The sequence below is a fragment of the Acomys minous genome (assembly GCF_964271855.1).
Source record: "Acomys minous genome assembly, chromosome: 7".
In the NCBI taxonomy this organism is placed as follows: Eukaryota; Metazoa; Chordata; class Mammalia; order Rodentia; family Muridae; genus Acomys; species Acomys minous.
Genome location: NC_140488.1, coordinates 73,497,281 through 73,516,315, shown reverse-complemented (window position 1 = coordinate 73,516,315; position 19,035 = coordinate 73,497,281). Strand labels below are relative to the sequence as shown.

Here is a 19,035-nt window from a genome sequence, read left to right as displayed (position 1 = left end):
CTGTGGCAGCCTTATTCACCTGAAGTAAAGGACCAAAAGAAAGACAAAAACAAAAACAAAAACAAAAGCAATAGGTGGTGTCAAACACATAGGAGCTGGCTTGATGGAGCACTCCTTGGCCAAATTTGCCACACTTTGAACAGTGATTAAAAAGTGCTTTGAAAGTGCCTTGTATTTTATTAGGCTCCTCTTGCCTCTCCTGCTCGTTCTCTCCCTCCCTCCCTTTATTTCATTATTCATTTGCCGCCCTCCTGACCCCCGCCCCCACTCTGTTCTTTGTATACTCCTGAAAATATGCCAGTAATCTTCTGGCTGCCAAATCCAGCAGACCCCTACCGGTCCCCAGTGTTACTCATAACCTCCTCCCTTCCTGTGTTAGGCTTTCTTCTCTTCTCATCTGATCAAGGATGAATCTATATCCAGCTTCACAGCCAGCTACGAAACCAGGACAAGCAGGAAAAGAACTAAAGGCTAGTGGCAGAGGGAAACCTGGCTTGGAGAATGGTTGGGGTGTGTGTGTGCATGTGCGTGTGTATGTGTGTTAGTAGGCACATTTTTTTTTATCCATCTTGGTGATCTTAGGGCTTAATGGATGGAGATCAATAGATACACACAGTCATGGCTTATGCTCTGTGGTACCTACAGCAAGCCATTACAATCCTCAGAGCCTCCACTTGCATATACATCCAAAGAGATTTATAATAATAGCTATACAAAAACATAACATTCATACTAAGAATTGTCTCAAGAACATTCATGTGGGGTGGCTCGGCAGGTAAGGTGCTTGCCACCCAAGAATGATGACGCAAATTCCATGCCAGGACCCACCCAGTTGAAGTAGAGAACTGACTTGTATGTGCCCAACACACACACACACACACACACACACACACAGGCAAAGTTAATTTTTTTGTTTTTGTTTTTTGAGACAAGGTTTCTCTGTGTAGCCTTGGCTGTCCTGGACTAACTTTGTAGACCAGGCCTGCCTCTGCCTCCTGAGTGCTGGGATTAAAGGCGTGCACCACCACCGCCTGACACAAAGTTAAAATATATTTAAAGGAATATCCTATGTATACACACTGAATTCTAAAGCTTTCTCTCTTTTTTTTTAAAGATTTATTTGTTCATTATTATGTATACAATGCTGCCTACATGTACATTTGCAGGCCAGAAGAATGCATCAGATATTATAGATGGTTGTGAGCCACCATGTGGTTGCTGGGAATTGAACTCAGGACATCCGGCAGAACAGTCAGTGTCCTTAACCTCTGAGCCATCTCTCCAGCCCTCTAAAGCTTTCTCAACAGTTAAAAAAAAAGTTTATTTATATCCTTACTTTACTTACTTATTTATATATATATTTGAGACAGAGTCTTATGTAGCCCAGGCTAGTGTCAAACTTGCTATGCAGCAGTGGATAGCCTGGAATTCTGGTCCTCCTGCCTCCCATCCCCCAGGTTCTTAGATTCTGGGCATGTACTACCTCAACCAGCTCTTATTGCTATTTCTTCCCCCTCCCCCTAACCCCCACCCCATGCAAATTAAACTTCTCTTGATTCTATATTGGCCACAAGCAACGCCGCATTTCCTTCCTGTAACTGTCCTGCGAGGACTCCAGTGTCACACACTTTCCATCTTCACCTCACTCGATTACCATGTGACACTAGTGAACACATATGAATTCTTTCTCTTGTTTGGTGTGCCGGAACTGTCATGACAGCTGGTTGTTGACTATGAAATCATTTGTGTAAGCCCTTGGGAGTATTTAAAACATGCAAATTGGCAGCTAGTATAAGTTGGAGCTTTATCTTTTGCTGAAAGCTACTTTGTCATCATAGTACTTGTTACTGTTTCTGTAAAGTAACACATGCTCACGAGAAAAATATTCAATCATCCATATTTCTAATAAGAAATACAGTCACCTGAACTCTCAACACTCAGATGACAAACAATCAAAAAAAATGCTAGGAAACTATTTTATAACCTTTCTACACTATGTCCCGGACAGTGCATCCATAAGTTCTGGGCTGTGTCATCCTTTTAACAGCTGTATAGTACTCTGTTTTATGTATCAGCTGTAAACTTATATTGTCAAATACTTTAGATTATTTTGCTATCTTGATGCTGCAGGCAATGTCATTAGATGTCTTTAGAATACATTTGTCTAATTTTCTATATCCTTTAGGTTTAATAATTCTCAAAAGATTGAGGTCTCACAGAATCTCTTACTTCTCATTCTGATACATATTGCTAACTGTTCTCTGGAAAGTCCAAAGGATTTACATCCTCCTTGGTACCAATGGCATAGCACTGTGGCATGCCAAAAACATGTGGCTTTGTTATCATGTCTTTGCTTGATTGCTAGGGAAACTGTGCCTCTTTTTATACTTGCAGGCCATGTGCAGGTCTTTGGATAGCTGCCTTTTCTTTGTGTCCTTGGCCCGCTTTGTAAATATGAAAGACCTTTTTCTTTCCCTTTTGTTAATCAGTTTCTTTCCTTAGATCCCCTACACTGCTCCTTCCTGTCCCTCTGAGGTGCTGCAGCCCATGCTCAGCCTACCATAGCTTTGTTGGCTACTTGACCCTTAGCTGTGACTGCATTCTTTTCTTCTGCGTGACTCGCTTTCCATGGTGAGCCCATCCACGTTGCTGATCTTAATTAGGATTAAACCTGTGTAACAACATTGAGAGTCTCAGTAGTAATGGTACTATTAATAATTCACCAACATTTGCTGGGCAGTCACGATGGCAGGTGTTCTTTACAGTTATCTCACAAGGAGCAGCTCCCATGAGTCTCTTCCTTTGCAAAGGGGGTCAGGAGGTTGGAAGGGCTCACTCAAGGCCACAGAGTTAGTGTCTAAGGGCTGAGATCCAAATTCTAGAAGCCATGACTGACTGCACGCTGCATGCCATCTCTCCCACAGTCAGCAAAACATGGCTCACAGGTCAAGTGCAACCTATCATGCGCTTCTGCAAATGATATTGTTAAAAGCAGTTTTTGATGCAGGCTTTCTCTCTGTAGTCCTGGCTGTCCTGGAACTTATTCTGTAGATAAAGCTAGCCTTGAACTCAGAGATCCACCTGCCTCTGCCTCCCCGGGACTGAGATTAAAGGCATGCAGCTCTGCAAATATCATTTTATTGTAACACAGATGCTTTACCATCTCCAAGCCTAAAACACCATAGAAATCATTACAGAAAATAAACTGTCTACCTCTGAAGTGTATATAGATTATTTCCAAAAGCTAAATAATGGCACCTACCTATTAACTAAGTGCTCTTTCTCCTAAGTATTTCGAGCCAGATCTGTTTCATTTCGTTTTGTTGCGTTTGGAGTGGGGGTCTTGCCTATGCCAGGCAAATCTTCCATCACTGACCTGCATCCCCGGTTCTACTTCCTTCATCTTAGTCCACTCAAAAGCGGACTTGGAGGCCCCAGAGCTTGTCATTCTGTACCTTGCACCCTATGCTCTAGCCTTGGGATGTAGCACGCAGGCTGCCAGCCCTCACGTTCCCACCCATGATAAATCTCATTCCTTTTCCTTGTAAGCCCAGATGAGGCCTTGGACTCTTTCACAACACGGCCTTTCTGAAGGCCTGGCCTGCCACTGGCAGGAGAAGACAGCGGAGCTGGAGTCAAGGACTATTTAGGAGATAGACCCAGCAGGATGTGGGGAGAGCGGAGGCCTGTGTGTCTACACTTCATCAGGTTAGAGACACCTGCAATCAGCTAGTGCCAGGCACGCAGGCACGCACATGATACACGGTCTAGTTCTCATTCCTGTAGCTGGGCCACACTGAACCTTTCAAACCCCCACATTCCTGTTTGTGAGTCTGCATCCTAGAATACCATGCACACCCTCTTCTGCCCACCAACCGCCCTCCCCCTTTCCATGTCTGACAACAGCTCAAATGTCATTGCCATAAAGCCTTTCTCCACACCTCCAATGTGAAGTAGCTGTTTCCTACATGTGCCCTGCTGGCTCTGCCCTCTCACACTTCCTCTATTTATCTTTCCATAGGTTGGTCTGTCTGTCCCAGTAGGTGAGAGCTTCTTAGGAACAGGCTGTATGTCTTACTTCTCTTGGCGACACTGGTGTCCAGAAGTATCCAGGACGCAGCTGGCTGTCATTCTGATAAATTAAAACACAAGTACAGTTCCTGCAGTTATCGTTGCTGACGCGGCCGACCGCTTGGGATAGCCTACCCTTGAAAGCCTTCTCTGTACCTTCTACTGCCTGTGCCGGGTCAGACTGCCACCATCTGTAGCCCGCATGAGTGTTACAGCCTCCTTGAGTCTGATCTGGGCCTCTCCTATTCATCCCTGGTTTTAGTTTCCATTTTCAATAAATGTCTTCTGAAGGTCCACTGGGTTCTAAGCCCTGCAGCTGACTCAGAACTTATGGAAGCTGTAGGAGCAGGGGCAGGGGAAACACTCCCATGTCAGTGAAGTATTTCTACATCGGCCTCCATCACTCTTTAAAACTTCCACTCTTTCCACATGGCTCAGGAACCTAAACTTTCAGAACATGGCATCAAAGGCCTCCCTGGGCCAACATGTCAGGGTTCATCCTCCATCTCATGGGCTGTGGCAATAGTGAGGGGCCTCCACCATGTTTTCTTTCCTTCCTCTGTGAGATGGCTTCACAGATGTCCCCTGTGTGAAGAAAGACCTGCCCTCTTCACTCCACAGTGAGCTCCCATTTTTCTTGAAGCCTCCACTGAGACTGCATTTGCCCCGGGAAGCTGCCCTCTTCTCACCTGAGTTAAGGGCTTCTTGGCAAGGCTGCTTCACCTGGCTGCGCATGCCTCACAGTGCACACCAGCATCACCACTGCAGCCCTTGCTTACCCCGTCCCCCAGGCCATGCTCTTGAAGGGCAAACATGGCCTATTGCATCTTCACAACCCTGGAGACCTCAGGGACTTCCTCCAGCAGACAAGCACATGCGAGGCGCCCAGTAATTATCAGTTGGTCTAAGGGCCGCTGCGTCCACACGCCACTCCTGTCCCTACTCAGATTGCTCTGCATCTGCCTCACTAGCCTCTCTGGTGCACTATGGCTTAGATAACAAGTTTCCCCCTCTGAAGGCGCACTGGATGCTTGGTCCTCACATAGTATGCTCTTTGGGGAGGTTTCGAAAACGTTAGGGGGCAGGCAATAGCTGGAGGGAGACCTTGTGCTCTGCCTTGTCCAGGGCCCCTCTCTGCTTCCTGTCCACCACGAAGCCTCTGCCACCTTTCCATTGCCGTGACAGTTTTTGTCTCCCCACGGGTCTAAAATTAACAAAGCTGAGGACTGTAGATTGAACCCTCTGAAATTGTGAGCCAAAATAACTTTCTTCCTTTTAACTTGTTTGGTCACGTTTTTTAGTCATAGCTACAAACAGACGCCACAAAGCCCTCACTGTCATGCCGCCCTGTAACACGCTTTCCCCCTCGACTCTTAAGAACCTTTTCAAAGCAGCCACCTTGGTGTCAGTTTGATTGCCTTGCCTGCCTTTCTGAGTCAGTGCCCCCTCTAGCCCCTCCTCCCTGTTTCCTCATTACCGCCCCCCTGGCACACTGTACCAGTCTTCCGGCCTCTGGGCTCACCACCCCTGGATTTCATCCTCCACACTCCTGCCAGAGTTATTTTTGTCAGAGAAAAATCTGATTGTGTCACTTCCCCACTTAATGATTTTTTCTGGCTCCCCACTGCCTTCAGGATAAGTCCAAACACTTTAATGCAGTACACAAGGTCCTTGAGGATCCAGCCCTCCCCTGAGTTTCCAGCTGTATCTCCTGCCACTGACCCAGACATACTAAACTCTTGATGCAGATCCTGTTTTCTTTTATCTTCCTACCTCTGCATGTTTACTGCCCTTTAAAGAAAGGAACATTTCCTTTTGCATCTGCCCGAGAAAGGCCTCCTTGCCCCTTAAGACTCAGTCTAAGCATCCTGACACTGAAAGCACTGCCCCAGACCCGCTCAGAACTCACAGCTGCAGCTGTGATTTGAGTACCTTTTACGTATGTGCCTCCCCGGGACCATGTACCCATGGTGACCGTCCATCACATTACGATAGTATGTTAGTGTATATGTCAGTCTTTGCCAGCTAACTATGAGCTCCTTAAAGTGAAAGAGAGCCTAACCAGCGTGTCCTATCTGCATTCTAGTGTCTGGCATCACTGCCTGGAGCCTAACCCAAACTCAGCAACTGAATCATTTAAATGCAAGTGTTTATCTCTTTGACTTGATAACTGTTGATCTCTGCCTAGCATCCTATGCCTGGTAAAACCCTAGGTCACTAATATATTGCCCAACACATTACAGGTACTCAAAGATACCGACTGACTGAAGCCAAGCAGACACATTCCCTTCCTGACCTTATTGCCTTGGTTAGAGTGGCTTAGTTTTACTGTCGGCTGTCCCTAAACATTCTCTCCATCTCCTGGAATACAGGTGCAGGAGGCTATGCACATGACTATCTCTCTTCTAGACTGGGATGCCCTTGACAATGGAATTTTGCCTGCTCATCTCCCTTTAAAATCATGAATACAGTGTCCACTCCACAAAGTGTTAAGAAAACATATGGATAAATGAATAGTCTTATGGGGCTCTTTAGAAACACGTGGATAACACTTTTGCTGAAAGCACAACCGGGAAGACTGGTGACACCCTCTTACCTCAACAGAAGAATTTTTTTTAACCTTTAAAATGGCTGGAGCATCAGATGGGATGCCAAGGAGGGACATGAGCTCCTGGTAATGAGGTAGGCGAGCAGAACTTGGGGGAGCACTTGGCAGTGACATAAAGGAGGATGTTTCAATGACAGACACAGTTCTGGTTGGAGGTGGTCATGGTGATACCTGTAGGGTTCTTTCTGAATGGGACAGCCACCAATCCACTCCCCTAGGTGGTATCTGTGTACTGGAATGCTGCTTTGCCATGCCCCACACCATTCTTAGACTCCCTTGATTGCTCAGTGTAGCTCCTCCTCACAACTGGCTCTTGAATAACACGATGTGTGGCACACCACAGCAGGAGCACAATGGCTGTCTGATAGTCTGGATCTGACTCTTCAGATAGCAAAACCTCTTTCCCGTCACGGTCGGTGAAGTGAATTCTCCCTTGTGACAGGTGTGGCTTATCCTATTCAGCAATGATTTGTGTGCTATCTTGCATATACACCAGGCAAGGCCACACATAAGGCACTTAGAAAGGAAAACCCCACATGGGCGTTGTGTTCCAGGAATTTACGGAGTAGCAGGGCGATGAAGCTGCATACCCAACAAGGACAGCACAGGTCTAGCATGATGCCTGTAAATGTCTGTGAAAGCTAAATCGAGCCCCCTGCAAAAATATCCTCATCTTCATCTATGCACTATGCACAGTGCTAAAGATGGAAGCTAGCATTTGCCTGTGCTAGGCAAGTGCTCCACCACCGTCCTTCTAGCCCAGGTGCTCATGTCTTCATCGTTGGACTCTATTTTAGTGTTACATAAAGTGGCAAGAACTCTGTGTATGTTATGTGACTACATTAATGATCTCGAGATGGGGAGGTTATTCTGCATTATCTAGGCCGGTCCTAAGTTTCAATCAAAAGTACCCTTAGGAGGAAGGGAGAAGGCTATTCAACATGGGCCACAAGCAGAGTGAGAGGCCTAAGCAAAGAGGCTACATTGTTGGCACTGGTAGGAGAAAGAGACTGAGAAACAGAACATGGCTCATTGATCTAGCACAGGCAGGGAACCTGACTTTCCCCTATAGCCCAAGGAGGAAGGGGGCCCAGCCTGGACCTTTTCAGGCTCTAAAAGCGTGAGGATGAAGTTCTGTGGTTGTATGACAGTAAACTGGTGGGAATTTGTTATAGTAGCCATAGGAAACTCATATTCAAGAACCCTTTTTGAGTATGTGGTTTTTTTTTTAAGTTCCACAAAAAGAGATAACTACACAAAAATTCCCCGCTGAGTGGAAAAAGCCTAAAAGCCTTGAAAATGCTCCTAGGAACCCTGGCTCCTTTTCCTTTTGGTTCCCTCTTCCTGCCTAGGGCTACCTTGGGGAGTAGCAGTGCCATTTACCGCTTGTCCACCGAGTGCTGAAAGCTGTTAGTTTCCTATTGCCATGCTGGAACTCTACATAGGGGGCTGTCACTGGCTGAAAGTGTGGTTCCACACAGCTTGTGATGCAGAAGAGAGAGCGAGCTTCCTTCCCCCCAAATCCTGACAGCATTCGAAGCTGCTTCAACCTGCAGTCCTTTACCACATTGTGCTCTGTGTTCTCTTATAGTTACAGCATAGATTGGAGTCTTAGCCCTAATCTCTTAAAATCCTTAATGGCAGTGACATTATGTCTCTGGGTTTTTCAGGATATTAGACAGTCCCAGAGGAGTTCTGTAAATCCTTACTCAAAGATCAGACACCTGGGTAGGGGAAGCAAAGAGTGTTTTCTTGTGCTCCCTCTTTTAGACCACAGACAGCTAGTTGAATCTGTCTGTCTGTCTGTCAAGCTCTACTGATCACTGGCTGGAATATTACCACGGCTCATGCTCATATTTGATGCACTCAATGAATATAGAACATTGACGATCGTGCTTTCTATCTTCTACCTTCAATGGTTAAATAATGCTAAAAAAAAAATAAAACCCTTATGAAATGATATAGTAAAAAAAATGTACGAGAGAGAGAGAGAGAAAGAGAGAGAGAGAGAGAGAGAGAGAGAGAGAGAGAGAGAGAGAGAGAGGGAGGGAGGGAGGGAGGGAGCGCACTGGGGAAAAGGAGGCAAAGGCAATTACTTCTGCCTTCAGAGTAGGAAGAACACCTTGAAGGTGTTGAAGGTGATGGTTAAGCTGTGCCTCAAAGGAGAAGCAGCTTGCCAGAAGAGGCATGTGGGTATTCTAGAAGAGTGTGGGAAAGCTCAGTGGGGTTGTAAAAAGAAGAGTCAGCTAGGGCAGGTGACAAGGAGGGGAGGGATAAGGCTAGGCTGTGATGCTGAATGCAGGAGTGTCTGGACTCATAGCTTGTGTGCAAAGGGTAACTGATATAGGTAATTTGTAATTCATGTGAATTACCCCTTCTCATTGAAAACCTGCAATGCAATGCAAAGAGGGTGTGTTAGTTATGGAATTAGTATACAAAGTGTATATGGTTTAAAGAACTAAAAAACAATGATCAAAATTAGTTTGGAGGGGGTAGTGTGATTATATTTTAGTTAAATAAAGAAAAAGGAAACAGATTTTTGTTTGTTTTTGGTTTGTTTTTTGTTTTTGGAGACAGGGTTTCTTTGTTATCTTGGCCATCCTGGATTCACTTTGTAGACCAGGCTGGCCTCGAACTCACAGCGATCTGCCTGCCTCTGCCTCCTGAGTGCTGGGATTAAAGGCAAACAGTTGTATACTCTCATATGCTAGTACATACCTGTCATCCTAGCACTCAGGAGACTAAGACAGGAAGAGTACTGCAAGTCTGAGGCCAACCTGAGCCACATAGTGAAATCTTGTCTCAAAAACACCAATGATGATGATGACGATGACGAAGACAAACAAAATTAGTTTTATGAAAAGTGTGAATTTGGGGGCTGGAGAGATGACTTTATGGTTATGAGCACTTGTTGCTCATGCAGAGGACCCGGGCTCAATCTCAGCACATACACGGTGGCTCACAACCATCTATAAGTACAGCTCCAGAGGAGCCAATGGCTCTTCTGACGGCACTAGGCAGGCACACTGAATACATATACACATACATGCAGGCAGAATACTCATACACATATAAGGAAGAAAAATATGAATTTAGAGCATACATGGACTGGACCTCAGCCCCCTACACATATTTAACTGATGGGCAGTTTGATCTTCATGTGGGTCCCTTAGTAAGTCGAGTAGGTGTTGTCTATGACATGGACTCTGTTGCCTGCTTTAGCTCACTTGGCCCTCACGGGGCTGCCCTGCCTGGCCTCAGTGGATGAGCAGGAGCTCAGTCCTGGTGTGACTTGATGTGCTGGGGTGGGTTGGTGGGGGGGAGACTCCCCTTTTTTGAGGACAAGGGAAGGGGGGGTAAGGAGAAGAAGGTGGGAGGGAGGGAGCAGGAGTAAAGGAGGGAGGGGCTATGGTAGGGATATAAACTGAATATATTAATTAAAAAGAAATATAATTAAATCTCTAAAAAGAAAAAGAAAAGGACCATGTGGATTTGATGAATTCCAGAGCCAACTCTCTATTTTCCTATTCTTTCATTCCATCGACTAGGAAAACCAGAATGTTGATGATTCAGGGACTAAATCATTATCACTCCTGGTCACTAAAACACGTAATCCATTCACCATGAGAGCAGCTGGTTCTGATCCTTCTTTTTAGAAAACAGCTTTACCACTTACCCACACCCCCCATTTTAGAAGAGTCTGATCATCACACAGAAATGCTCTCCACTCCACAGCACTCACTACTTGGTTTCTTCCAGAAGCCAACCCTGCTGCGGGTGCCAGGACAGAAGTTCTTCTTGTGGATGGTTCACACAAACAGAACATTTTAATTTGTGATCTTTATGACTAGCTTCTTCTTAACATGGTGTTTTCTACCACTGAGCCATCGCCCTTGCCCTCCATTCTTTTTATGACTGTGTAAAACATCCCATTGTACGAATATAGCACATTATGTTCATGCATTTGTAATTAATATACATTTGAACTGCTTCCACCTTTTGGCCACAATGAATACTGTTGCAGTGAACACTGGCAAACACACTTCTGCAAGGGCATGTATCTTTAGTGCTTTTAGTGAGAGGTGGGGAGGGAGAATGGACCCCTCCCCCAGGAGTATAATTTCTGAGTCATATGATAAATCTATATTTAACTTTTGCAGAACTACCAAACTGTTTTTGAAGGTGCCTATACTATTGTACATCCACACCAACTGTGTATGAGGGTTCCAATTTCTCCATGTCTTCTTGAATGCTTGTTGATAGCTTTTTCTTTCAATTCACAACTCTCCTAATGGGTATGAAGTGGCTCATCTGGTGGCTTTGATTTGCATTTCTCAAATGACTTATGATGTCAGACATCTTTTAGGCCACTTTGGTGACTTGTATGGCATCTTTGGAGAAAAATCTATTTCTTTTCTATTACTAGTTGTAGGGTGAGGTTTTTATTGCTGTTGTTTGTTTTGTTGTTCTAAGAAACTACTTTGTATCACAAGGTCATGAAGATTTACTCCTAAATTATTTGCAGAGAGCCTTAGGATTAGGTCTTAGACTAATGTCTTTGATTTGAGTTAAGCTTTAATCTAAAGTATAATTTGAAAGTCAACACTATTCTTTTTCATGAGATATCCAGTTATTTTAGTACAATATGTTGACAAGACATTGATTTTCCTTATTCAGTGGTCTCAGTGCCAGGATGAATATCAGATGATCATGGATACCCAAGGTTCTTTTCCTTTTTGTTTTTCTGGTAGGGGTTGAACCCAGAGCCTTCTGTGTGTTATTTAAGTACTGTATACTTTTGAGTACTTTACCCAGCCCAATATAGGCTTCTTTTATTATTTTGAGACAGGGTCTTGGTAAGTAGCTCAAGCTGGTTTGTGATTTGCTGCTATATAGCCTAGACTAGCCTGGAACTCTGTAGCCCACACAGTTTTCAAGTCTCCCGGGCACTGGGATTACAGGAGTGTACAGCATAGCCAGTTCACTCTGTTTAATTCTCCATTCTACTCCATTCATATGCCAGGAGCAGGCTGCTCTTACTACTGTAGTGTATAATCCTTCAACTTTGTTCCATTCTGCATCCCCTTCACATTCCCAGATGAATTTTAAGATCATTCCAAGTTTTGGAAGGAAAACCAGGATTCACTGATGAATTCTACCAAACAGTTGAGGAACAGATAATGCCAGTTACCAATAATGTTTTCCAGAAGGTAAAAGAAGCAAAGGAAACACATCCAGCTCATTTTATGAGGTCAGTATTATTATCCTGGTAACACAAAGACATCACAAGAAAACCATAGACTGATGTCCCTTACAGACATAAAAAATCCTCTACCAAAAAAATAGCAGACATAATCTAACAAGTATAGTGAGATGGTTACACACCATAACGAAATGGGACTTATCCCAGAAAAGTGTTTAGTTTAACATCCACAAATCAACATAATCTACGTATCAATAGCACCAAGGATTAAAACAAAATTATCATTTCAATAGGTCCAGAAAAAGCATTTGACAAAATCCAGTACCTTCCCAAGACACAAATACTCATTAGGAGTAGGATACATCCTTAACCAGAAAAGGGGAACCTCCGAAACTCACATCTACCATTGCACTTCAACAACAGAAGACTGGACACTTTCTTCATAAAACAGGAACAGACCAAGGATGCCTAAACACACAGTGCACCTACTCAAGAATGCCCTGGTAGATCTAGCCAGGATAATTAGGCAAGAAAAAGAAAACCAGGGCCAACAAGATGATTCAGCAGCTGCAGACCTGTGTTGCTGTTACCAGACCTGATGACTTAAGTTCAATCCCTGGATAATACTAAGTTGATGGAGAAGATTGACTCCCACAACTTGTCCTCCAGCCTCCACACGAACTTGGTGAAAAACTCATAGTATTTCTGTATAATAGCAAGAGTAAAGTCAGAAAAATCCTGTTTATAATAGAAGAAAATACATGGGAATGTATTTTTTAAAGGAAAGGCTATAATATTAAATTTATAAAATGTTGAAACTATAATCCAAGGCCTGTTTTTGTTGTTGTTGTTTTGCAATTAGGAATGGTGGTTTCAGAACTGGGTGTGTATTGATTATGATATGAAAAGATAAAGAAAATAGCTGAAACTTTTCTGATGTGGAAAATGCCCATTAGAAATGTGTTTATTTCATACATTTGGGATGTTTAACAGCAATTAGGTAGAAGCCCTGCAATGCCTTCTTATGCTTGTCTACCGTTTTCTACAGAACTGCAGTTGTTGAACCTTCTGTAAATTTCCATGACTGTTGGCAGAACAGAATCAAGCCACTTTCCTAGCTATAGCTGTGACATTGAAGAGCACCCGCATCGGAGCATGGAGCCCTTATGATCCAAGGTTGTGCTTAATAAGGTGCACTCGTATTTTCAAACAAGGTACATTTTTTTTCCCATTTACTTCCAGTAGCAGCTGATCAAACCTCTTAAGCTGTTCTGGGAATGTGGCATTGGTACTTCTATTGTTGCCTCATTAAATGATGCCATTTGTGCCATTATGGGTAATTTCTGTTGGAGAGCAGGGGTGGCTACAGGGGATCAGCAGCAGGGGAGAGCTCAACTGATTGGTCATGGGTGAGGTGCACTAGAGAGGGAAGGAAGATGGCTTTCCTGGAAATTAGCAATGGCCAATTTTTCACTGTTATTTCCTTTAAAAAAAATCCTTTGCCCATCTAATTCTGATATGTAGTATCGCGTTCTCCTCTCCAGATAGCACTCATAGTCCTATTTTTATGCTCTGTCCTACATGTAAACCTACACAGCTCATTTGGTACCACACAAAACACAGGAAACAAAATCCACTGGCATCCTTTTTTTAGTTTATGTGAGCATATAGACTAGTTATTATAAAATATCTGCATTTTACAAGGAGTAATACCAAGGTATGCTTCGTGATAAGTGTGTCCCTGAAGAATAATGTGGATGGCTGATGCTGTCAACCAAATCTTGAATTCATCAGGAGGGGAATCCAGTCACAGTGAAGAGTCCCTCTGTAAATTGAGTGCTTTCCACCAGATTTTTGTATTTATCACTTGGCAAGCAGCACATCACTTTTTTTTTTTAACTCCCAGAGTTTTCTTAAGTTGGAGTACACCTGTATTTGACCTTTCAGACAGTGCCAAAAAGCACTACTGGAACACACTTGCTTTCTTTCCCTATCTGTTGGGTATAAGGATTTAGAAAAGGGAGCTGGCTGTGCTGTTGCGTATCCTGAAATTTTTCTTATTAATTTTGTCATACAATATATTTTGATCATATTCTTTCCCCTCCTCTAGCTCTTCCCAGATCGTCACTTCCCTCCCCACCCAACTACATGTTCTTACCTGGTGAATGAGTATATTAGCTTTGTCTCTTAAAACATCTATGCCAGCTGGGTGTGGTGGCGCATGCCTGTAATCCCTGCACTTGGGAGGCAGAGGCAAGTGGATCTCTGTGAGTTCGAGGCCAGCCTGGTCTACAGAGTAGCTTCAGGACAGCCAAGGCTACACAGACATACCCTGTCTTGAAAAAAAAAACCCAACCCCAAAACTATGCCATATAAGCTCTGTGCTCTTATTGTTTTTGTTCTACACACTGAAAATGATTAATGTTTTATGTATAGAAATATTTTCCCTAAGGTTAGGCAAAATATCCATAAAAGCAAAACAAAACAAAAAACCGAAAATCAAACCAACCAATCCAGTAAGACAAAAATATACCAAACCACCCATAAAACCCACAGAGTCCACTGTGGATTGCCCAACTACTGTATTTTTCGGACCATAAGATGCACTTCCCTCCCAAAGTTGGGGGGGGGATTAGGGTGCGCCTTATGGTCTGATTGCTGTTTTTACTGTTTTTCTTGTTTTACTGCTCTAAAAATTGGATGCGTTTTAAAGTCAAAAAACAAAAAAACAAAAAACCCAAAACAACAAAAAACAAAACAAAACAAAACTTCCTGGGCCTGTCCTGGAGAATGGTTGATATATCTAATGTTTTATTCAAGTTTTAATATTTACAACTGATTATTTCCTCTACCAAAGGCAAATGAAACACCAGGCCGCTTTCTTTTACTTTCTTTTACATCAATGTCCAGCAAGCTTTAGAGATGGGCATGTTCTACGAATGGAAGATAGACCCTGGGATAAGAACCAAGAAACCTAAGCCTCTTTGCTTTAGTTTCTTTTCTACCACAAAATTCCTACTCTAACCTACTGCTAACAGAATGTTAGCACAATATATTTAAAATGCATTTATAAAAGGAAAAAGTATTACCTATTTTAATTATATACTTCATATTTTTCTTTCAATAAGACCCCAATTCTGATTTAATATAGCTAAATAAATCAGTTCGATGCACACCTGCCTCTCTCCACACAAAATATGCATGTACACAAAACACACGCACCTGATTATGGGAAATCAGAAATTAGACCCACATAATGAATTTTCTTTTAACCACCCACTCGACATTTATAGTCCACTTTAAGGGCTCCATGCCTAGAATTGGCAGCTCTAGGAACAGTGAGATCAGTTTGTCTACAGTTGTTCCCAACCTTTTTTGGCTCGGGTACACCTACACTTGCTTCCAAAAATATACCCCACAGTCTGGTGCTCAATGGAATGAAAATCTTCCCTGAGCTAATAGAATATAAAACAGAGGCGGCAATGGGCATAGCCCTGCATTTCCGGGTACGCATAACAACACAAAACCACAAACCAGTGGAAAGGACGCAATTGGCCAGTATCTGGAGAAAGAGGCCTTTTAGTTGTTTTTTTTTTCCTCCTTCTTCCCTCAACTGTTTTAGGATAGACTTACTTTTATTGATCTCCATCTACCAGCTTGGTCTTGAGGCTGAGGATATGGTTTTGAAAAGATCGCTGGCTAAAGGAAATGGTGTGGCCAGTAGTATCATTCGAGCACATGAAAACTAATGGGCTTATGCAAGGACAAAAATCATAGTTTGGGCCTTACTTGCAGTGTATCGTAACTAGCTACAGATAATGCCTGGAAGAAAACCAATTTTTAATCAGAGACAACAATGCAATCGAGGACATAACACAGATAAATTGTTTGGTCTCAGTGACCTGCCTTCAATATTGGGCCTCTTCCAAGTTGTGCCCAATAAGAGGCCAAGATCCTTTACTTATCTGAGCATGATTTATACCATTATGCTCAATAATTTTTTTTACAGTTGAATCCCAACAATTTATATCATAATTAGCATGCATTTCTTAGAATGTTCCACTAAATTTTGCTATTGCTTATTATAAAATTTCTTTGCTTTTGAGGGTAACAGAAGTCTTTGAAATTAATTAATGTTATCTTCTTTATGAATATAAATACATCTTATAGTAAATTCACTGCAAGGGAGTTCTGGTCAAGGTAATAAGCATTTATCAACTTCCACACTATTTCCTAAATCAGTACAGCCTCAAACTTCCTAATGATGTGACCCTTTGATACAGCTCTTCATGTTGTGGTGGCCCCCAACTCAGAAATTATTTTTGTTGCTTCTTCATGACTATAATTTTGTACTGTTATCAATCTAATGTAAATATTCAATCTGTAAGCTATCTGAAAAGTGACATCTCTGAAAGGGTCATTCTAACTCCCAAAGGGGTCATGACCCACAGGTTGAAACCTACTGACCTAGATGAAGCTCTCATAGTCTCTTACAAAGAAGAATATGTCGGAGAGAGCCAAGTGTTATCCCACAGCTTTCCTTAATGTACTATTCTGTCCCAAACTGTTCAATACATCCTATATTATCACAAGATAAACTTGGCTTTGTGGGGAGCTGGAGAGATGGCTCAGAGTTTAAGAGCACTGGCTGCTCTTCCAGAAGACTCAGGTTCAATTCCCAGCACCTCACAATTGTCTTTAACTCCAGTCCAGGGTTGGGGGGGGGGTGGAGTGAAGGAGGAATCTGGCGCCCTCTTCTGGCCTCTGCATGTACTATATGCTCATGATGAACAGATACATGCAGGCACAATATGCATACACATAAAAGGAAAAATTTAAACCTTAATTTTCTGAAATAATATTCATACTTACTACTTGAGTCATTCCACCCTCTGTTTTTATTACTGCCATGCTATTAAAGCATATCAGACAAGACCAGTTTTAAACTCCTCTCAATTTGTGCCTTACTTTGATTTTTCCCCCTAGTTTCCGGAACAATCTAATGAGCCATATCCCTTAACTCTAGAAAGGTGCAGAAAATAAAGGTTTTCAAAATTCTAACAGAGGCCAGTTAGGAAGCAAATGTAGCTTGCTGACATCCCAAGTAAGTTAGCAGTATCAGCCGTATGAGAATGTGTGTGCATCATTAGATTAAATATTTGAACACATGGAGGCAAAAAGAAAAGCTGAGTTTGACTTGGTTGATAATGATAGATCTCAAAAGGCAGGCTGCAGAAGACTGTACAGGACGGAAAGCTGTGGGCCAGTGCTGCTCTGAGCACCACCATCTGCTTCTGCCACCCCAGAACTCTAGGCTCTTCTTCCATTTAAACAGAAACTGAAAATGAGACTTCTTACTATTTTGGACATCAGGAAAAAAATAGAAAGTAAAAGATCAATGAGTTGCAGATAAATACGTATTTTGAACTTGTGTGTACAATACAGCATGAGCTTGCTGGGTATGGACAACAGAAAGGCTTTCTCTAGAGTGAACGGTGGATTTAAAAAAAAACCACAGATGTAAGGATATTTACCTTCCTCTAGCAAGAAGCTGCTTCAGGAAGTGTTCAAAATTAACATAAAAATAGATGCTTAAAAATATTAAAATAAAAAGAGAGGTGTTAAAATACCTTTAAATTTCTTCTAAAGTAAAGTTTATTTAAAGTTCTATTGTAGCCAGGCAGTAGCAGTGCACACCTTTAATCCCAGCACACAGGAGGCAGAGGACAGGTGGATCTCTGTGAGTTCGAGGCCAGCCTGGTCTACAAAGTGAGTCCAGGACAGACAAGGATACACAGAGAAACCCTGTCTCGGAAAAATTTTTTTAAAAAGTTCTAATTTTAGGTCATTTGAAATTATCCTATTTATTAATGAAAAATCCCTAATACTGAGGGCTCAACTCTCAGGCCTAGATTAAGGGCAGTAAAAGACTTCAACCATGAAATAACAACAGGTCAAGGATTTGACATTCCTCAGAAATCCAGTTCAGACAGCCACAAATGTAGAACTGAAACCCCATCAAAGACTTTCAATAGGATCAATGATTACGAAGGCAATCATGCCGTCTGTTAAACTTTGCTCATCCCAAACAACTCCATAGCCCTAAAGCACACTGAAGACAGCAGGCTTCTCAAGCAATGCAATCTCTGTGTGTAGAAGTAGAGCTAATGATTTCCATGGAATCAAACAAGCTCCGGGGAGTCAAGGCCTTTATCAGCTGTCCGCACTCCAGGAGGCGGAAGGGGGGAGGGGGAGGGGGCGAGGGTGGGGGTGGAGGGCACAGGCCAGTAGAGCTTTGAAAGGTCAGCTCAAACACCTAACTTACCAGTGCTCTGACACTGTCATTTACACAAGTAAAAGATACAAACTCCATGACTCTTGCTCTTCTGACCTAATGACTCTTTAAGGATGAACTACCACGACTATTTATTTATTAGTAGCTCATCAACTGTGAAGGATGATTTCTCAAGGGACAGCATCTGACCCCAGTTCATTCGTAAAACAGATTTTAGAATCTGTTGATTCTAAACATTCATCCTTCCATTCAAATCATAAATCTTTATTAAAGACACGTGAAAGAAATCAGAAGAACATTGAACTGATGAAAGAGTTTAGACAAGGACTGGATCAATAAATAGAAAAAGTGAATGACTAATAGAATTTCATTAAGAGAACACGCTTGCTTAGCCTTGTGCTCCCTCTAGTGGTCTCTTGATTAAAGTACAATGCTTACGTAACAGCTCAGTCTGTTAATGTTTGATAAACTCCACTACACTCAGACTGCTTATCTAACTTTGGGATTACAGTAATCGCTCCTCCCCGCCCCCACTTCTCCCCACCCACAGCCTCTTCTTTTGCTCCCCTCCCCACTCTTTCTCTGTTTTGATCATTTCATCCAGTCTGTTAAGCGGTGACCATTGAATCAACCAACACTTATTGAGAGCCTACATTGATAAGGCTCATCTTAGCAGTTTAATTTCTCCCTTTCCTATTTTCTAAACATTAACAATAAGTCGATTGGTAACACCAGAGGGACACTTAGCCCAAGGGCTGGAAATCAGCATTTCCGACTTTTGTCTTTTTGCCATCTATTTCAGCTTTCACACTCATCTATCCCTCCAGACATTTTTATTGAGGATTTGCTATATGCTGG

General features: G+C 42.7%; 1 protein-coding gene and 1 long non-coding RNA gene across 3 annotated transcripts in view; one reads left to right on the top strand and one right to left on the bottom strand.

The window, feature by feature from the left end:
- Window positions 1-19,035, bottom strand: part of HDAC8 (histone deacetylase 8) — a 219,579-nt gene that overhangs the window by 174,251 nt on the left and 26,293 nt on the right. The window lies entirely within an intron of this gene.
- LOC311601654 overlaps window positions 1-19,035 on the top strand; it is a 35,693-nt gene that overhangs the window by 13,854 nt on the left and 2,804 nt on the right. Inside the window, exons 3-4 of the long non-coding RNA XR_014780620.1 lie at window positions 11,778-11,930; window positions 12,931-13,096. This is a non-coding gene — a long non-coding RNA (uncharacterized lncRNA). The remainder of the gene's footprint in view (window positions 1-11,777; window positions 11,931-12,930; window positions 13,097-19,035) is intronic.